Genomic DNA, 20,845 nt, shown 5'->3' with positions numbered 1-20,845 from the left:
TGCCTGTGCCCAGAATGCTGGAGCTACGACGATGCCCAAGAGGTGTCCCTGGCACATCCCCCTGAGGACAGTGAGGCCGTGACACCGCAGCTCAGGGCACAAGGGTGGCCCATCCCTGGGCCAGGAGAGCCCGTCACTGCTGCGGGGCTGGGAGCAGCTGGGAGGGAGGAAGGAGCTGTGCGGCTGGGAGAGCCCTGAGCTCCAGGGAGCCCTCGGCCCTTGCCAGACATTTCCTCTGCCTTCAGTGTCCTGTGTTCAGGCTGTGCCTCCTCTTTGTTCTGATTAAAATCCCTTGGGGGTCTGGGCCAGAGCTGGTGCCAGGCTGCCCAAGGGTCAAGGGCTGTCCCCGAGGCTGACTGGGGGGGATCAGAGCACAAAGACGTGACAGTGGGGAAGGGGCACGTCTTGGGGACAGCAGGCTCAGGGTCTGCAAGGGCCTCTGGTCTCTGGGGAAGATTCCTGCTGACAGAAACATTTCCATCCTGACATAGAATCATTGAATCAAAGATTCATTTGGGTTGGAAAAGATCTTTGAGATCATCAAGTCCAATCGGCAGCCTCACCCTGCTGAGCCCATCACCAACCCCTGTCCCTCAGCACCTCACACGGCTGTGCAACAGCTCATAGACCTATGGAATCATTGCAGCTGGAAAAGACCTTTAAGATCATTGAGTCTGATGTGTGTTGTGATGTCACACAACAGTTCCCTGATATGCTGTGAGGTCCCAGAGAACTGTGGCAGTGCTGGGAAGTGCTGTGGTGTCACAGAGTGCCATGGCAATGCCCAAATGTGCTCAGATGTCACACATTTCTTTTTTACAGCGCTCTGATGTACTGTGATGTCACAGGAAACTGTTGCAGTGCCCACATGTGCTGGGATGTCACAGAGCACTGTAGCAGTGCCCAGATGTGCTGTTGTGTTACACAGGACTTCTGCAATGGCAACATGAGTTGTGATGTCACAGAGCCCCGTTACAAAACCCAGATGTGATGTGATGTTACAGTGTTCTGTGACATCACAGCACTTCTAGTTACTGCAACAGTTTTCTGTGACATTACAGCTCATATGGCCACTGAAACTGTGCTCTGTGACATCACAACACATCTGGAATCTGTATCCAGGCTGTTAGACATCACAGCACATCTGGGCAGTGAAGCTGTGGTCTATTACATCACAGAATATCTGGGGTTTGCAGTGCTGCTGAGTGACATCACAGTCAATGTAGGAACCTGTGACATTACAGCACATTTGGGAACTGTATCCAAGCAGTGTGACATCACAGCACATCTGTGCACTTCAACAGTTCTCTGTGACATCACAGCTCATATGGAAACTGAAACTGTGCTCTGTGACATCACAGCACATCTGGACACAGTAACAGGGATGTTTGTCATCACATCACATCTGGGTTTTGTAACGGGGCTCTGTGACATCACATCCCACCTGGGCACTTCCATGGGGCTGTGTGACATCACAGCTCATATGGCAACTGCAACAGTTCTCTGTGACATCACATCACAACTGCTCTGTGACATTAGAGCACACCTGGGCACTGCAAGAGTTCTCTGTGACACCACAGCACTTCCCAGCACTGCCACAGTTCTCTGGGACATTACATCTCGGACATGCAAAAGGACTATGTGATATCACAGCATATGTAGCTTTGCAGTGGGACTGTGTGACATCACAACATATCTGGGCACTGAAACAGGACTGTGTGACATCCAGGCACATTTGGGCATTGTAACAGGCCTCTGTGACAGCAAAGCACATCTGGTCACTATAAAAGTGCTTTGTGACAGAACAGCTCATCTGGGCACTGCAACAGTGCTCTAGAACATCACATCACAACTGGACACTGCACATGTGGGAACTGCAGTAGGAGTCTGTGACACAACAGAATATCTAGGCACTGCAGCAGTACCCTGTGATATCACGGAACATTTGGGCATTGTAATAGTGTTGTGTGACATCCCAGCACACATGGGCACTGCAACGGTTTCCTGTGACATCACAGTAAAACTGGGCACTGAAAAAAAGAAATATGTGACATCCGAGCACATTTGGGCATTGCCATGGCACTGTGTGGCACCACAGCACTTCTGAGCACTGCCACAGTTCTCTGTGACATCACATCTGGGACCTGCAACAGGACTGTGTGACAAAACAGCACATCTGGGCATTGCAACAGGGCTGCATGACATCACAGCACATCTGGGCATTGCAACAGTTCTCTGTGACATCACAGCTCACATGGCAACTGCAACAGTTCTCTGTGACATAACATTACTACTGGACACTTTAACAATGCTCTGTGACATTACAGCACACCTGAGAACTGTAGCAGTTCTCTTTAACATCAGAGCACATCTGGGCACTGCAACAGTGCTCTGTGATATCACAGAACTTCTGGAAACTGCAACAGGGATGTTTGTAATCACATCACATCTGGGTTTTGTAATTGTAGTGGGTCTGGGACGGTAGTGATTTTCCACAGCAGCTCCTGCAGTGCTGTGCTTACTGTTGATATCAATATTATGACTACCGCTTGCACAACATCGGGGCTGTCCCTCCAGCATTCCTTCCCCCACCTTCACCAATAGCTGTGAGTGGGCATGATCTTGGGAGGGACTATGGCCAGGACAGCTGACCCAGGTTGACCAAGGAGATATTCCATACCATATGACGTCAGCTCAGGAATATAAACTGGGGGAAAGGAGCAGGAAGGGGAGGCGAGATTCATTTCTGGCCTTCCCAAAGCAACCGCTACGCGTACTGAAGCCCTGCTTCTCGGGAGGTGGCCGGACATCGCTGCTGATGGGAAGTAGAGAGTAACAGCTTATCTGCTTCTGCTTTGCTTCCCGCGCGCGCGGCTTTGCTGCTTATTTACTTATTAAACTGCTTTTATCTCAACCCACGAGATTCCCATCTTATTTTCTCCCCTTCCCTGGCTTGCTTCTCGGGAGGTGGGGGGTAAAGCGGTGTGGTGGGCACCTGGCATCCAGCCAGGCTCAAACTACCACAGCCCTTTTGGCGCCCAACGTGGGGCGAGATAATAGCAGATTTACATTAACTGCATTGCAATTACAGTAAACCAATGAGAGCAAAGTTCCTGTGCTGGTCACGGGGCCTTGCTGTTATGCAGCTTATCTTACACTTTCTAATGTTTGGGAACATGATGCTCCTAACATTGACTCTCGGCTGTGCTTTAACCTTAATAGCTTTGCTAAGCTGGCTATATAATTTTGTGAAGAGGATGAAAGGGCCTGGGAACATGATGGCCCAAATAATAATAGCAAGTCTCATTCTGTTACTGATGAATTTAGTGTGCTGTGGGAGCTATCTTGTGGAGGCCATGGGGCAAAGCACCTCTTTCTCCTCAGCTCGGACTGATCTAGACAATTCTGTTACACAGACTTCCCAGGTCCTTAGTCACCCTTATACGAGAGTTTTAATATTACTAATTAACATGGTTGGTATATTATATATCTTGTGGAATCTGGAGTCATCTGGGTATCAGAGAGTACAAATTTGCGATGGAAACATGTTAAAATGCCCCCTGAAGCGGCCAGTCCCTGGGTGGCAGGGTATGTGGATGAATTTAGGCAAATTCCTAGGACGGTTATCACCTCCTGTAATCTGGGATTTTACATCTGAACAGATAAAAAACCCTGCTTTACTGACACGCTACCTGATAGAAGGGTGTCTTACCTACCCTAATGAGGCCCATCAGGTTCAGGCACTATACTGGGGCCTAGCCTCTGCCTACCGAGCTGCATTCCAGTCCTCTCAGAGAACTGTAATTGAAATGGAAACTCAAACGGTACCTGAGACCAACATAGTTGAGTCAGTCGCAGTCCAGCCCTCTCAGAGAACTATGGCCGAGGTGGAAATTCAAACTATACCTGAGACCAACATAGTTGAGTCAGTCGCAGTCCAGCCCTCTCAGAGAACTATGGCCGAGGTGGAAATTCAAACTATACCTGAGACTACCATGGTTGAGTCAGGGAACCAAACAACAACCACAGTGGTTGCCCCAGTAGTGAAAAAGAAGCAGTGGATAAGGAGGTCAAGTCCATATCATCGATTAGTAAGGGCAGACGAGGAGGAAGAGGAAAGGCTAGAAGAAGAAACTGGTCCTTCGGTAAGGAGATCAGGAGAAGTGAGAGAAATCGAAAAGGAAATGGAAACTACTCGGTCCCTCACCTCAACAGAACTTAGAGATATGCGAAAAGATTACAGTCGCCAGCCAGGTGAGCGGATTGGTGCCTGGCTGCTCCGATGCTGGGATAACGGGGCTGACAGTCAACAATTGGAAGGCAGAGAAGCCCAACAGCTAGGATCTCTTGCTAGGGACCGGGGAATTGATAAAGGCATTGGAAAGAAAACCTCAGTTTGTAGTCTCTGGAAACGACTCCTCTCAAGTGTATGGGCAAGATACCCATTCAAGGAAGACCTTGTAAATGCCCGAGGAAAGTGGACTAGAGCTGATGAAGGGATCCAATATCTAAGGGAATTAGCTGTGTTGGAAGTCATCTATGGTGATCTGGATAATGTTGAGGCCTCCACAGATCCAGACGATGTCCAGTGTACACGGGCCATGTTGAGAAAAGTGATCCAGAGTGCCCCAGCTACATATTCTAATATCCTGGCAATGGTGTATCATCCAGACATGGACATACCAACAGTGGAGAGGGTATCTTCTTGGTTACAGAACTATGAAGAGAGCCTCTGCACCTCCTCATCAGTGTGGGATGATGGCCTGATTGTTAGATCTGCCTCAAGAATTCAGTCATCCACTGTCCCGGCCAGGGGAAAAGGAAGTCCCAGACGCAGGAGTACACCGCGAAATGAACTCTGGCTCTTTTTGCGTGGCCAAGGAGAGGATATGAGGAAGTGGGATGGTGAACCCACTTTTAAGCTAGAAGCGCGTGTACGTGAACTAAGGGGGAAGGCAGCTGTTAGAAAAGGACCGCCCAAGAGGGCTGTCAGCAGAGTGGCTGCCAAAACAAAAGAGGACAATCAACAATCTCCAAGACATAGAAGAACTGCAACTACTTCCTTCGAAGCCAATGAGGAGACTTCAGGTCTGCAATTGCAAGGATCAGATAGCGAATACTCTGATGAAGAACAGAAATAGAGGGTCCCTGCCTCCAGCCAGGAGGAGGAAAGGGATGACCGAATCTACTGGACTGTGTGGGTTCGATGGCCTGGTACATCAAACCCACAAAGGTATAAAGCCTTAGTAGACACAGGGGCACAGTGTACATTGATGCCATCAAGGTATAGAGGCACAGATTCTGTCTGGATCTCTGGAGTGACAGGGGGATGTGAAGAATTATCTGTATTAGAGGCTGAAGTGAGCTTAACAGGGGACAAATGGAAAAAACACCCCATTGTGACTGGTCCAGAGGCCCCTTGTATTCTTGGCATAGATTACCTCAGGAGAGGGTACTTCAAAGACCCCAAGGGGTATCGATGGGCTTTTGGTATAGCCACTGTAGATACAGAGAAAATCAAACAACTCTCTAATTTACCTGGCCTCTCAGAAGACCCTTTTGTTGTGGGATTGCTGCAAGTTCAAGAGCAACAGGTACCAATTGCTACCAGGACAGTGCACCGGAGGCAATATCGCACGAACCGAGATTCCCTGGCTCCCATCCGTGAGTTGATTCATCAACTGGAGGCTCAAGGAGTAATTAGCAAAACTCATTCTCCATTTAATAGTCCCATATGGCCTGTGAAAAAATCTGATGGAGGGTGGAGGTTAACAGTAGACTATCGTGGCCTGAACGAAGTGACACCACCACTGAGTGCTGCTGTACCAGACATGTTAGAGCTCCAGTATGAACTGGAGTCAAAAGCAGCCAAGTGGTATGCTACGATTGACATCGCTAATGCATTCTTCTCAATTCCATTGGCAGCAGAGTGCAGGCCACAATTTGCCTTCACATGGAGAGGTGTCCAATATACCTGGAATCGATTGCCCCAGGGGTGGAAACATAGTCCTACTATTTGCCATGGTCTAATCCAAACTGTGCTGGAAACGGGTGATGCCCCTGAACATTTACAGTACATTGATGACATAATTGTATGGGGCAACAAGGCAGAAGAAGTGTTTGAGAAAGGGAAAAGAATAATACAGATTCTCCTGAAAGCTGGTTTTGCTATAAAAAGAAACAAAGTAAAGGGACCTGCACAAGAGATACAGTTTTTGGGCATAAAATGGCAAGATGGGCGTCGGCATGTGCCTATGGATGTTGTGAATAAAATAGCTACTATGTCTCAACCGACTAATAAGAAAGAAACACAAGCTTTCCTGGGCCTTGTGGGATTCTGGAGGATGCATATCCCAGGTTATAGTCAGCTTGTGAGCCCTCTCTTTAGAGTCACCAGAAAGAAGAACTGTTTTGAGTGGGGCCTTGAGCAACAACAAGCTTTTCAACAAATTAAACAGGAAATAGCTCGTGCAGTCGCCCTTGGGCCCATCCGTACAGGACCAGATGTGCAGAATATCCTCTACACTGCTGCTGGAGAGCATGGTCTCACCTGGAGCCTCTGGCAGAAAACATCTGGAGAAACCCGAGGTCGACCATTAGGGTTTTGGAGCCGAGGATATCGAGGATCAGAAGCCCACTACACCCCAACTGAAAAAGAAATACTAGCAGCATATGAGGGACTTCGAGCTGCTTCAGAAGTCATTGGCACAGAAGCTCATCTCCTCTTGGCACCACGTCTGCCTGTGTTACACTGGATGTTCAAAGGGAAAACCCCTTCTATACATCATGCAACCAGCGCTACATGGAGTAAGTGGATGGCGTTGATTACACAACGATCTCGGCTGGGGAAATCTAATCGCCCAGGAATCCTGGAAGAAATCATGGACTGGCCAGAAGGCAGAGATTTTGGAGCATTGCCTGAGGAAGTAGCTCGCGCCCAAGAGGCACCACCATATAATGAATTGTCAGAAGATGAGAGGCATTATGCTTTGTTTACTGATGGATCCTGCCGCGTGGTAGGAAATCATCGTAAGTGGAAAGCTGCTGTGTGGAGTCCCACACGACGAGTTGTTGAGGCCACTGAAGGAGAAGGTGAGTCAAGTCAGTTTGCTGAAGTGAAGGCTATCCAACTAGCTCTAAAGATTGCAGAACGAGAGAAGTGGCCAGTACTCTATCTTTACACTGACTCCTGGATGGTGGCTAATGCTCTATGGGGATGGCTACAGCAATGGAAGAAGACCAACTGGCAGCGCAAGGGTAAACCCATCTGGGCTGCTGCATTATGGCAAGACATTGCTGCTCGGGTGGAAAATATGACTCTGAAAGTACGTCATGTAGATGCTCATGTGCCAAAAAGCCGTGCCAATGAAGAACAATGGAATAACCAACAGGTAGATAAAGCTGCTAAAATTGAACTAGCTCAGGTAGATCTAGACTGGGAGCGTAAAGGTGAGCTATTTATAGCTCGATGGGCCCATGAAACATCAGGACATCTGGGAAGAGATGCAACATATAGATGGGCTCGTGATCGAGGGGTGGACTTGACCATGGAAGCCATCACACAGGTCACCCATGAATGTGAAACATGTGCCGCAATCAAGCGAGCCACACGAATCAAGTCTCCCTGGAACAGAGGCCGATGGCTGGGTTTTCAGTATGGTGAGGCCTGGCAAATTGACTATGTTGGACCACTACCACGAACACATCAAGGCAAGCGGTATATACTCACCATGGTGGAAGCAACTACTGGTTGGTTGGAAACATACCCTGTAAACCATGCCACTGCCCGAAATACTGTCTTGGGTCTTGAAAGGCAAGTTTTGTGGCGACACGGCACTCCAGAAAGAATTGAATCAGATAATGGAACTCATTTTCGAAATAATCTCATAAACTCCTGGGCAAAGAAACATGGCATTGAGTGGATATACCACATCCCCTATCACCCACAAGCCTCTGGAAAGATTGAGAGATATAATGGGTTACTAAAGACCATGTTGAGAGCACTGGGCAATGGGGCATGGAAGCAGTGGGATAAAAATTTAGCAGAAGCCACTTGGCTGGTCAATAGCAGAGGTTCAACTAACCGTCCTGGTCCTGCCCAAACAAAACCACTACATACTGTGGGAGGAGATAAGGTCCCCGTAGTGCACCCAGGGAAATGGCTGGGGAAGGCAGTATGGGTTGCACCTCCCATGGGAAAAGGCAAACCCATTCGTGGGATTGTCTTTGCTCAAGGGCCTGGCTGTACTTGGTGGGTGATGAGAAAGGATGGGGAAACTCGATGTGTACCTCAAGGAGACTTAACCTTGGGGGAAAAATAACCTGTTATGTGAGTTATCTGTTGTAGATGAACTTTGCAAGAAAAACCGAACAAGTGGACAAACCAAGCCGGTGCTGGTGCCCAACACTGAACATACTGTTTCCCCTGGCCTGGATATTCATCTTGATGGATGAGACAGAAGTTATGACCTGCTCCAGTGAACATCTACAGAGGATGAAAGATATAAGAATGTTGTTTGTTTGTTTGATGCAAGATGCAAGAGGGAATACAAGAATGATGTTTGTCTGTTGAAGAGTAGGGGTACTGGTTAATGAGAGTATATAAGAATGTATATGGATTGTTAAGATGGTTTGTCTGAGCATGACATAAATGGTATGGAATAAGGGGTGGAGACTGTAGTGGGTCTGGGACGGTAGTGATTTTCCACAGCAGCTCCTGCAGTGCTGTGCTTACTGTTGATATCAATATTATGACTACCGCTTGCACAACATCGGGGCTGTCCCTCCAGCATTCCTTCCCCCACCTTCACCAATAGCTGTGAGTGGGCATGATCTTGGGAGGGACTATGGCCAGGACAGCTGACCCAGGTTGACCAAGGAGATATTCCATACCATATGACGTCAGCTCAGGAATATAAACTGGGGGAAAGGAGCAGGAAGGGGAGGCGAGATTCATTTCTGGCCTTCCCAAAGCAACCGCTACGCGTACTGAAGCCCTGCTTCTCGGGAGGTGGCCGGACATCGCTGCTGATGGGAAGTAGAGAGTAACAGCTTATCTGCTTCTGCTTTGCTTCCCGCGCGCGCGGCTTTGCTGCTTATTTACTTATTAAACTGCTTTTATCTCAACCCACGAGATTCCCATCTTATTTTCTCCCCTTCCCTGGCTTGCTTCTCGGGAGGTGGGGGGTAAAGCGGTGTGGTGGGCACCTGGCATCCAGCCAGGCTCAAACTACCACAGTAATGGTGCTCTTTGACATCACAGCCCACCTGGGCACTTCCATGGGACTGTGTGACATCACAGCACATGTGGGCATTGCAGAAGTCCCGTGTCACATCACAGCACAGATGGGAACTGCTACAGTGCTGTGTGACATCACAGCTCATGTGCGCACTGCAATGGGGCTGTGTAACACAACAGCACATCTGGGCTTTGCAACGGGGCTGTGTGACATCTCAGCACATCTGGACATTGCAATAGTGCTCTGTGACATCACATAACATCTGGACATTTTTAAACGGGGCTCTGTGGTATCACAGCACCTCTGGTATCTGCAATCTGGCAGTGTGACATCACAGCACATCTGGGCACTGCAATGGGGCTGTGTGAATTCAAAACACATTTGGCCACAGCAACAGTTCTCTATCACATCACATCAACACTGGACACTTAAACAATGCTGTTTGACATTACAGTACCATACAGGACCTATGTACCACTGTAGGTGGGGTCTGCTTGCCTGCTTTCTTGTAGCTCCCAGATGCAATGGCATAACCTCCACTGGCAGCCCGTATTTTCAGTAGGAACAGAGCAGGCCAAGTGAACAGGTTTGAAGATTGATCCCACAGGAAAGCAGCTGCAGAGGTGGCACAGTGCTGGCTGATAGGCTACATGGGGACCTACATACCACTGTAGGTGGGGTCTGCTTACTTGCTTTCTTGTAGGTCTTAAATGCAGTTGCAGAACTTCTACTGGCAGCCGTTTTTTCAATAGGAACTGAGCAGGCAAAGTGCATGGGATTGCAGATAGCCCCCAAAGGAAAGCAGATGCAAAGGTGGCACAGTGCTGGCTGATAGGCTACATGGGGACCTACATACCAATGCAGATGGGGTCTTCTTACCTGCTTTCTTGTAGCTCTCTTGTGGTTTTTCCCAGCCGAAGCAAAAGGAAAAAACCCGTGCTGATGCCGTCTCTCCTCTGTAGGCAGAACATGGAGGGGATCCAAAGGAAAAAAAGTTAAAGAGCCGCCTAAGTTGAAATAAGAACAATTTACTAGGGAAAATTGAAAAGGAACAACTATAACAAAGACAAGGGGATATTAGAAAGAAAACTTGTGAATGATGCATTTGCTCACCACCCGGGACCCAACCTAGGCGATGGCTCTGGACCACGGACCCAGAAACCGTGCCCCTGTAAGAGCTTCTTTCAGCCAGCCCCCACCTATACACTGGGCATGATGTTAGGATGGTATCGAATACCTGCTGGCCAGCCTGGGTCAGCTGTTCAGGCTGTACCCTTTCCTGGTTCCTCACGGGAATTAACTCTATCCTGGCTCAAACCAGGACATTCCAGCCCTTATTCTATACCATCTACACGTCATGTCTAGGTTTACACATCATAATCATCTACACATACATAACGTAGACCAACTATAGGAATCGTGACATTTAACAGCTATCATTATACAATTCAATTCACGGGTTATTGTCACCCAGAATGAAATTCCCTTGAGACACATAATGAGTCTCCCCATCCTTGCACATCACCCACCAAGTACACCCAGGTCCCTGAGCAAAAATAATCCCACGGATGTGTTTGCCTTTACCCGAGGCAGGACACACCCAGACTGCCTTCCCTGACATGTCTTTTACATGCACCACAGGGACTTTGTCCCCTTCTACAATAGGTAAGGGCAGGGCCAGCTCGATTGATCCTCTAGAGTTGACTAACCAGATGACCTTTTCCAAATGTGGATCCCAATGCTTGAAAGTTCCACCTCCCATTGCTTTCAGTGTGGTTTTCAATAACCCATTGTATCGCTCAGCCTTTCCTGAGGCTGGTGCATGATAGGGAATATGATAAACCCATTCAGTGCTGTGCTCTTTGGCCCAGGCATCTATGAGGTTGTTTCTGAAGTGTGTCCCATTGTCTGACTCAATTCTTTCTGGGGTGCCATGTCGCCAGAGGACTTTCCTTTCAAGGCCCTGGATGGTGCTCCGGGCGGTGGCATGAGACACAGGATACGTTTCCAACCAGCCGGTGGTCGCCTCCACCATTGTGAGCACATGGCGTTTGCCTTGGCGAGTCTGTGGCAGTGTGATGTAATCAATCTGCCAGGCCTCTCCGTATTTATATTTCTGCCATCGTCCTCCATACCATATGGGCTTCAATCGTTTTGCTTGTTTAATTGTAGCACATGTCTCACACTCATGGATAACCTGTGCAATAGTGTCCAAGGTTAAGCCCACCCCTCGATCGCGAGCCCATTTATAGGTAGCATCTCTGCCTTGATGACCTGAGGTATCATGGGCCCATCGAGCTAAAAATAACTCCCCCTTATGTTGCCAATCCAGATCTATGTGAGAAATCTTAGCAGCCTTGTCAACTTGCTGGTTATGCAGATGTTCTTCTGTGGCCCGCTTTTTGGGTATGTGAGCATCTGCATGGCGCACCTTCACAACTAGTTTCTCCATTCGAGCAGCAATGTCCTGCCATAGTGGAGCAGCCCAGACGGGTTTGCCCCATCGTTGCCAGTTGTTCTGTCTCCATTGCTGTAGCCATCCCCACAGAGCATTTGTCACCATCCATGAATCAGTGTAGAGGTAGATCCTTGGCCATTTTTCCCGTTCAGCAATGTCTAAAGCCAACTGGATGGCTTTTACCTCTGCAAACTGGCTGGATTCACCCTCTCCTTCTACAGCTTCTGAAATTTTGCATAGGTGACTCCATACAGCTGCCTTCCATCTGCTTCCCCACAAGGCAACAGGACCCATCAGTGAACAGGGCATACCGCTTCTCATCTTCTGACAGTTCATCATGCGATGGGGCCTCGTCAGCACGTGTCACCTTCTCTGGTGATATTTCACCATCTTCGCACTCTGGCCAGTTTGTGATCACCTCCAGGATCCCAGGGCGACTAGGCTTCCCTATGCGAGCTCGTTGTGTGATCAGTGCGATCCACTTACTCCATGTAGCATCAGTTGCATGATGCGTAGGGAATGCCTTCCCCTTGAACATCCAGCCCAGCACCGGCAGTCGAGGTGCCAGGAAGAGTTGTGTTTCTGTGCCAATCACTTCTGATGCAGCTTGAACTCCTTCATATGCTGCCAGTATCTCCTTCTCGGTTGGAGTGTATCAGGCCTCGGATCCTCTGTATCCCCGACTCCAGAACCCGAGAGGTCGGCCTCGACCCTCCCCAGGTGCTCTCTGCCAAAGACTCCAAGTAGGGCCATTCTCCCCAGCTGCGGTGTAGAGCACATTTTTAACATCTGGTCCTGTCCGGACTGGCCCAAGTGCCATCGCATGAACAATCTCCTGTTTAATTTGTACAAAACTTTGTTGCTGCTCAGGACCCCATTCAAAATCATTCTTCTTCCGTGTCACACGGTAGAGGGGGCTCACAATCATACTGTAATTTGGAATATGCATTCTCCAAAAACCCACAACACCTAGGAAAGCTTGTGTTTCCTTTTTGTTAGTTGGTGGAGACATGGCTGCAATCTTGTTTATCACCTCTATTGGAATATGACGACGTCCATCCTGCCATTTTACTCCTAAAAACTGGATCTCCTGTGCAGGTCCTTTGACTTTCCTGCGTTTAATGGCAAAGCCAGCCTTTAGAAGAATTTGAATTCTTTTCTTTCCTTTATCAAGGACTTCCACGGCTGAGTCACCCCACACCACAATATCATCAATGTATTGCAGATGTTCTGGGGCCTCATCCTCCTCCAGCGTGGCCTGGATCAGTCCATGGCAAATGGTGGGGCTGTGTTTCCACCCCTGGGGCAGTCGATTCCAAGTATACTGCACCCCTCTCCAAGTGAAAGCAAACTGAGGCCTGCACTCTTTTGCTAAAGGGATTGAGAAGAATGCATTGGCAATATCAATGGTGGCATACCATTTGGCTGCCTTGGACTCCAATTCGTATTGGAGTTCCAACATGTCTGGCACAGCCGCGCTCAGCGGTGGCGTGACTTCATTCAGGCCACGATAGTCTACTGTCAGTCTCCACTCTCCAGTAGACTTTTGTACCAGCCATATAGGGCTGTTAAAGGGTGAATGAGTTTTGCTGATCACCCCTTGGCTCTCCAATTGCCGAATCAACTTATGAATGGGAATCACAGAGTCTCTGTTGGTGCGATATTGCCGACGGTGCACTGTTGTGGTTGCAATTGGTACCTGTTGCTCCTCAACCTTCAGCAAACCCACAACAGAAGGGTCCTCTGAAAGGCCAGGCGTACTGGATAATTGTTCAATCTCTTCTGCCTCCACTGCAGCCACATCAAAGGCCCACCTGTATCCTTTTGGGTCCTTAAAATACCCTCTCTTAAGATAATCTATACCTAAGATGCATGGAGCTTTGGGGCCTGTCACAATAGGGTGCTTGTGCCAATTTGTGCCAGTCAGACTCACTTCAGCTTTTAATACAGATAGCTGTTGAGATCCCGCTGTCACTCCAGAAATACAAATGGATTCTGTCCCTTTAAAATTTGATGGCATCAGAGTACATTGTGCACCGGTGTCCACTAAAGCCTTGTATTCTTGTGGATCTGATGTGCCAGGCCAACGAATCCACACAGTCCAATAAACCCGATTATCCCTTTCCTCCACCTGGCTGGAGGCAGGAGCCCCCTAATACTGGTCATTGCAGTCATCATTTACTGTTTCCCAGGAAACACCAGAGGTCCCCTCGAGGGAATCAGAATTGAAATCAACCCTCCTATCTTGTCTAGGGGGTTGCTCACTGGAAACTGGAGCGACATTCCTCCAAGGAGAGTTACTTCTTTTAACCCTTCCTTTACGCAACTCCTGTGCCTGTGCTCTTGGAGTAGATGGGGTAGGTGGCCTATCACACTTGCTCATATTCTCTCCTTGGTCCTGTGGATGGGACCGCGAAACATCCTGGGGTGTATACTCCTTATGTTCCTGCTCTTGAGCACGGGGACACTTATTCTTAAAAGCTGGAGTACTGGCAGGTGGAGAGCGAGACACGAATTGGTCAAGCTTCTGTGACATTTTCTCTACAGCTGAAACAACAGCCTGTAGGGAACAAGACACATTTTCTTCATATTGCCGAAGCTGAGCGGCTAGTTGTTCCACCGTTTGCCTCTCATCTTCTTTCCAGGAGACAACTGCCAACGAACTGGCATAGTTTGGTGGTGCACTTCGTAGGAACTTTCGCCACATAACTCGTGTGCATTGAATTTCATCTGGGTCTGTGGGTGCATAGTCATTATAAATAATCTCCAGCACAGCTAACTCCCTCAAATATTGAATGCCTTTCTCCATGGTGGTCCACTTACTTGGGGGGCATGTGATATCTTCCTTGAAGGGGTATCTTTCCCTCACGCCCAACAAAAGTCGCCTCCAGAGGCTGAGGGTTTGTGACGGTCTTCCCATAGCCTTACCAATGTCCCCGTCCCGGGACAAGGAGCCCAATTGCCTGGCTTCTTTGCCCTCTAAGTCCAAACTGTGGGCTCCATTTTCCCAGCATCGGAGCATCCAGGTGATAATGTGCTCACCTGGGCGACGGCTGTAATCTTTCCACACATCTCACAGTTCATTCAGGGACAAGGACCGGCTGATTATCTCTGGCTCCAACTCTTCTTCCCTCTGTGGTGTCCCTTGTTCATCTTCATCCTTAGTGCTGCGAACTGTTTTTTTTGTATATTTCTTTTTCTGTACAGGGGCAACTGATACTAGCACAGATTGACACTGATTCAACAGCAATTGTATCAGTTGTCTCAGTTTGAATGGCCGCAGTTGTAACAGCAACTGGTTCTGGCGCAGCTGAGTTAGGAATGGGTTCCTGTGTTCTCCAAATCTTTACAGGTAAAAAGCTCCCTGGACACCTGTGCATATTCTGTATGCCTTTCCTCACAGCTCTCAAAAAAAATTTTACAATCCAAGCCAAGGTAGAAACATGGGAAAATAATACAGACATGGTAATTAGAACATTCCAAATATTATTGAAATGAGGGTAAATGACATAGTGAGAGGAATTACACATGTCAGCTTTTCCCATAAATTGAGTGCCATTATCAAGTTCTAGGAGAAAGTGTGGAAGAGATAGAAAAGCCATGTACACATACCAATCCAACTTAATAAACCATGACAAAATCATATCATAAGCCAATCCCATCCAGTGCAGTAGCATGAGAATTTTTATACACTTTCCACCGATGAGAAACACTATCACAAGACATACATGATGCAGATAAGAGGACATGTAATACCACCATACGAGCATATCAACCAACATTGTGATCAGCAATCAGTTAGTGTCAGGAGTGTACACAAGGATTTTGTTTAAACCCAGCCTGTTCTATTTCAACCTCGCGGGCCCCACGTTGGGCGCCAATAAATGTCGTGGTTTTGCCCAGCCGGAGCAAAGGGGAAGAAAAACCGTGACTCCTCCCCCTCCCCCTCCCGACGGAATGCGGAGGGGATCGGAGAGGGGGAAAAAAAAAAAAAGTAAAAGAGCCCGCGTAAGTTGAAATAAGAACAGTTTACTGGGGAAATAGAGGAGTAACAACTATAACAAAGACAAGGGAATATTACAAAGAAAAACTAGTGAGTGATACAGTTGCTCACCACCCGGGACCAGACGTAAACGACCGCTCCCGACCAGCGACTGAGAGCCCCCCGCCCCCCCGGAATAACTTATTCCGGGGCAAGAGCTTATTCCGGCCACCCCCACCTGTACCCTGGGCATGACGGTTAGGATGGTATGGAATACCTGCTGGCCAGCCTGGGTCAGCTGTTCAGGCTGTGCTCTTTCCTGGTTCCTCACGGGAATTAACTCTACCCTGGCTCAAACCAGGACAGTTTGCAAGGTTTGGGCAGGGGCGGCCTGCATCACAATGAACCCGTTGTCAGGGTGACAGATGAGAGGGGCAACAGACCCCGGACCCGTAGCAGGACTGGGTTTGCGGAATTTGGGCGGGGGCGTCCTTCGTCACAAGGAAGCCGTTGTCGGGGTGACGGCGGAGAGGGGCAACAGACCCAGGGCCCGCAGCACGCCTGCGTTTGCATGGTTTGGTCAGGGGCAGCCTGCGTCACAATGAACCTGTTGTCGGGGTGACGGTGGAGAAGGGCAACGGACCCTGGGCCCGTAGCAGGCTTGGGTTTGCGGAATTTGGCCGGGGGCGGCCTGCGTCACAATGAAGCTGTTGTCGGGGTGACGGCAGAGAGGGGCAACGGACGCAGGGCCCGCAGCAGGCCTGGGTTTGCAAGGTTTGGGCGGGGGCGGCCTGCGTCACAATGAACCCGTTGTTGGGGTGATGACTGAGAGGGGCAACGGACCAAGGGCCCGCAGCAGGCCTGGGTTTGCAAGGTTTGGGCGGAGGTGGCCTGCTCCACAATGAACCCGTTTTTGGGGTGACGGCGGAGAGGGGCAAAAAACCCCAGGCCCGCAGCCGGTCTGGACTTGCGGGGTTTGGGCGGGGGCGGCCTGCGTCACAAGGTAGCCTTTGTCGGGGTGACGGATGAGAGGGGCAACGGACCCGGGGCACATAGCAGGCCTGGGTTTGTGGAATTTGGGCGGGGGCAGCCTGCGTCACAAGGAAGTCGTTGTCGGGGTGACGGCGGAGAGGGACAACAGACCCAAAGCCTGCAGCATGCTTGGGATTGCAAGATTTGGGCGGGGGCGACCTGCGTCACAATGAACCTGTTGTCGGGGTTACGGCAGAGAGCTGCAACACACCCCGGGCCCGTAGCAGGCCTGAGTTTGCAAGGTTTGGGCAGGGGCGGCCTGCGTCACAATCAAGCTGTTGTTGGGGTGACAGCGGAGAGGGGCAACGGACCCAGGGCCCGCAGCAGGCCTGGCTTTGCAAGGTTTGGTCAGGGGCGGCCTGCGTCACAATGATCGTGTTTTCGGGATTACGGCGGAGAGGGGCAACAGACCCAGGGCCTGCAGCAGGCCTGGGTTTGAAAGGTTTTGTCGGGGGTGGCCTGCATCACAATGAACCTGTTGTCAGGGAGATGGATGAGAAGGGCAACGGACACCGGACCCGTAGCAGGCCTGGGTTTGCGGGGTTTGGGCAGGGGCGGTCTGCGTTACAAGGAAGCCGTTGTCGGGGTGATGGTAGAGAGGGACAACAGACCCAGGGCCCGCAGCAGGCCTGGGTTTGCAAGGTGTGGGCGGGGGCGGCCTACGTCACAATGAACCTGTTGTAAGGGTGACGGCGTAGAGGCGCAACGGACTCTGGGCCCGTAGCAGGCCAGGGTTTGCGGAATTGGGGTGCGTGCGGCCTCCGTCACAAAGAAGCCATTGTCAGAGTTACAGTAAAGAGGGGCAACAGACCCAGGGCCCGCAGCAGGCCTGGGTTTTCAAGGTTTGGTCAGGGGTGGCCTGCGTCACAATGAACCTGTTGTCGGGGGTGACGGCGGAGAGAGGCAAAAAACCTCGGGCCCGCAGCAGGCCTTGGTTTTCAAGGTTTTGTCAGGGGTGGCCTGTGTCACAATGAACCCGTTGTCGGGGTCACAGCGGAGAGGGGCAACGGTCCCCAGGCTCGCAGCAGGCCTGGGTTTGTGGAATTTGGGCGGGGGCGGCTTGTGTCACAGGGAAGTCGTTGTTGGGGTGACAGCAGAGAGGGGCAACAGACCCAGGGTCCGCAGCAGGCCTCGGTTTGAGAGGTTTGGGCGGGGGCGGCCTGCGTCACAGTGAAGCTGTTGTCGGGGTGACGGCGGAGAGGGGCAACGCTTCCCAGGCCCGCAGCGGGCCTGGGTTTGCGGAATTTGGGTGGGGGTGGTCGGCATCACAATCAAACCGTTGTCGGGGTAACAGTGGAGAGGAGCAAAAAACCCCGGCCCCGCAGCAGGCCTGGACTTGCGGGGTTTCGTCAGGGGCGCCCTGCGTCACAATGAAGCCGTTGTCGGGGTGATGGTGGAGAGGGGCAACGGTCCCAAGGCTAGCAGCGGGCCTGGGTTTGCGGAATTTCGGTGGGGGCCGCCTGCGTCACAGGAAAGTCTTTGTCGGGGTGACAGCGGAGAGAGGCAACAGTCCCCAGGCTCGCAGCGGGCCTGGGTTTGCGGAATTTCGGTGCGGGCGGCCTGCGTCACAGGAAAGTCGTTGTCAGGGTGACAGCGGAGAGGGACAACAGACCCAGGGCCCGCAGCACGCCTGGGTTTGCAAGGTTTTCACAGGGGTGGCATTCGTAACAATGAACCCATTGTCGGCGTGACGGAGGAGAGGGGCAAAAAACCCCGGGACTGCAGCGGGCCTGGGTTTGTGGACTTTGGGCGGGGGCGGCCTGCGTCACAGGGAAGTCGATGTCGGGGTGACGGCAGAGAGGGGGAACAGAACCAGGGCCCGCAGCAGGCTAGGGTTTGCAAGGTTTGGGCGGGGGCGGCCTGGACCAAAATCAACCCTTTTTTGGAGTGACGGCAGAGAGGTGCAACGGACCCCGGGCCTGCACCAGGCCTGGGTTTGCAAGCTTTGGTCAGGGGCGGCCTGCGTCACAATGAAGCCGTTGTTGGGGTGACGGCGGAGAGGGACAACGGTCCCCAGGCCTGTAGCAGGCCTGCATTTGCGGAATTTGGGCGGGGGCAGCCTGCTTCACAAGGAAGCTGTTGTCGGGGTGACGGCGGAAAGGGGCAACGGACCCAGGGACCGCAGCAGGTCTGGGTATGCAAGGTTTCGGCGGGGCCGGCGTGTGTCACAATGAACCCGTTGTTGGGGTGACGACGGAGAGGGTAAAAAAACCCCAGGCCCAAAGCAGACCTGGGTTTGCAAGGTTTGGCCGGGGGCAGCCTGCGTCACAATGAACCTGTTGTCGGGTTGACGATGGAGAGGGACAACGGTCCCCGGGCCCGCAGCAGGCCAGGGTTTGCGGAATTTGGGCGGGGGCGGTCGGCGTCACAATAAAGCCATTGTCGGAGTGACGGCGGAGAGGGATAAAAAACTCCAGGCCGGTAGCGGGCCTGTGTTTGCGAGGTTTGCGCGGGGGCTGCCTGCGTCACAAGGAAGCCGTTGTCGGGGTGACAGCGGAGAGGGGCAACGGACCCAGGGCCCGTAGGAGGCCTGGGTTTGCAAGGTTTGGGCGGGGGCGGCCTGCGTCACAATGAACCTGTTATTGGGGTGACAGCGGAGAGGGGCAATGGACCCAGGGCCCGTAGGAGGCCTGGGTTTGCAAGGTTTGGGTGGGGGCGGCCTGCGTGACAAGGAAGCCGTTTTCGGGTGATGGCAGAGAGGGACAGCGGTCCCCAGTCTCGCAGGAGGCCTGGGTTTGCAGAATTTGGGCGGGGGTGGCCCGCGTCACAATGAACCTGTTGTCGGGGTGATAGCAGAGAGGAGCAACGGACCCCGGGCAGGTAGCAGTCCTGGGTTTGTGGAATTTGGGCGGGGGCAGCCTGCGTCACAAGGAAGCCGTTGTCCAGGTGACGGTGGAGAGGGGCAACGGACCCAAGGCCCGCAGCAGGCGTGGGTTTGTAAGGTTTGGGCGGGGGCTGCGTGCATCACAATGAACCCGTTTTTGGGGTGACCGCAGAGAGGGGCAAAAAACCCCGGGCCCGCAGCACGCCTGGATTTATAAGGTTTGGGCGGGAGGGGTCTACCTCACAAGGAAGCCGTTGTCGTGGTGATGGCAGAGAGGGGCAATGGACCCAAGGTCCGCAGCAGGCGTGGGTTTGCAAGGTTTGGGCTGGGGCTTCCTGCGTCACAAGGAAGCCATTGTCGGGGTGACGGAGGAGAGCGGCAACAGACCCCGGGCCCTTAGCAGGCCTGGGTTTGCGGAATTTGGGCGGGGGCGGCCTGCGTCACAATGAAGTTGTCGGAGTGACAGTGGAGAGGGGCAAAAATTCCGGGGCCGGAGCGGGCCTGGTTTTGCGGGGTTTGGGCAGGGGCGGCGTGCGTTACAAGTAAATCGTTTTCGGGGTGACGGCGGAGAGGGGCAACGGTCCCAAGTCTCGCAGCAGGCCTGGGTTTGCGGAATTTGGGTTGGGGCGGCCTGCGTCACAGGGAAGTCGTTGTTGGGGTGACGGTGTAGAGAGGCAACAGACCTAGGGCCCACAGCAGTCCTGGGTTTGCAAGGTTTTGGCGGGGGCGACCTGCGTCACAAGGAAGCCGTAGTCGGGGTGACGGCGGAGAGGGACAATGGACCCGGGGCCCACAGCAGGCCTTGGTTTGTGGAATTTGGGCGGAGGCGGCCTGCGTTACAATGAACCCGTTGTTGGGGTGAAGGAGGAGAGGGGTAACGATCCCCAGGCCTGTATCGGGCCTGGGTTTGCGGAATGAGGGCGGGGGCTGCCTGCGTCACAAGGAAGTCGTTGTCGGGGTGACAGCGGAGAGGGGCAACAGACCCAGGGCCCGCAGCAATCCTGGTTTTGCAAGGTTTTCACGGGGGCGGCCTGTGTCACAATGAACCCGTTGTCGGGGTGACGGCGGAGAGGGGCAAAAAACACCAGGCCCGCAGCAGGCCTGGGTTTGCAAGGTTTTCACGGGGGCGGCCAGCGTCACAATGAACCTGTTGTCGGGGTGACGGCGGAGAGGGGCAACAGTCCCCTGGCTCCCAGCGGGCCTGGGTTTGCGGAATGTGGGTGGGGGTGGCCTGCGTCACAAGGAAGTCGTTGTTGGGGTGACGGCGGAGAGGGGCAAAAAACCCCGGGCCCATAGAAGGCCTGGGTTTG

At 51.9% G+C, this 20,845-nt stretch overlaps 1 protein-coding gene across 1 annotated transcript in view; it reads left to right on the top strand.

Moving 5' to 3' along the window:
• The window catches only part of LOC133629269 (scavenger receptor cysteine-rich domain-containing protein SCART1-like), a 60,225-nt gene that overhangs the window by 30,263 nt on the left and 9,117 nt on the right, over positions 1–20,845 (top strand). The window lies entirely within an intron of this gene.

This window comes from Colius striatus, unplaced genomic scaffold (assembly GCF_028858725.1).
Source record: "Colius striatus isolate bColStr4 unplaced genomic scaffold, bColStr4.1.hap1 scaffold_35, whole genome shotgun sequence".
NCBI lineage: Eukaryota > Metazoa > Chordata > Aves > Coliiformes > Coliidae > Colius > Colius striatus.
This window is presented reverse-complemented; position numbering and strand designations above follow the sequence as displayed.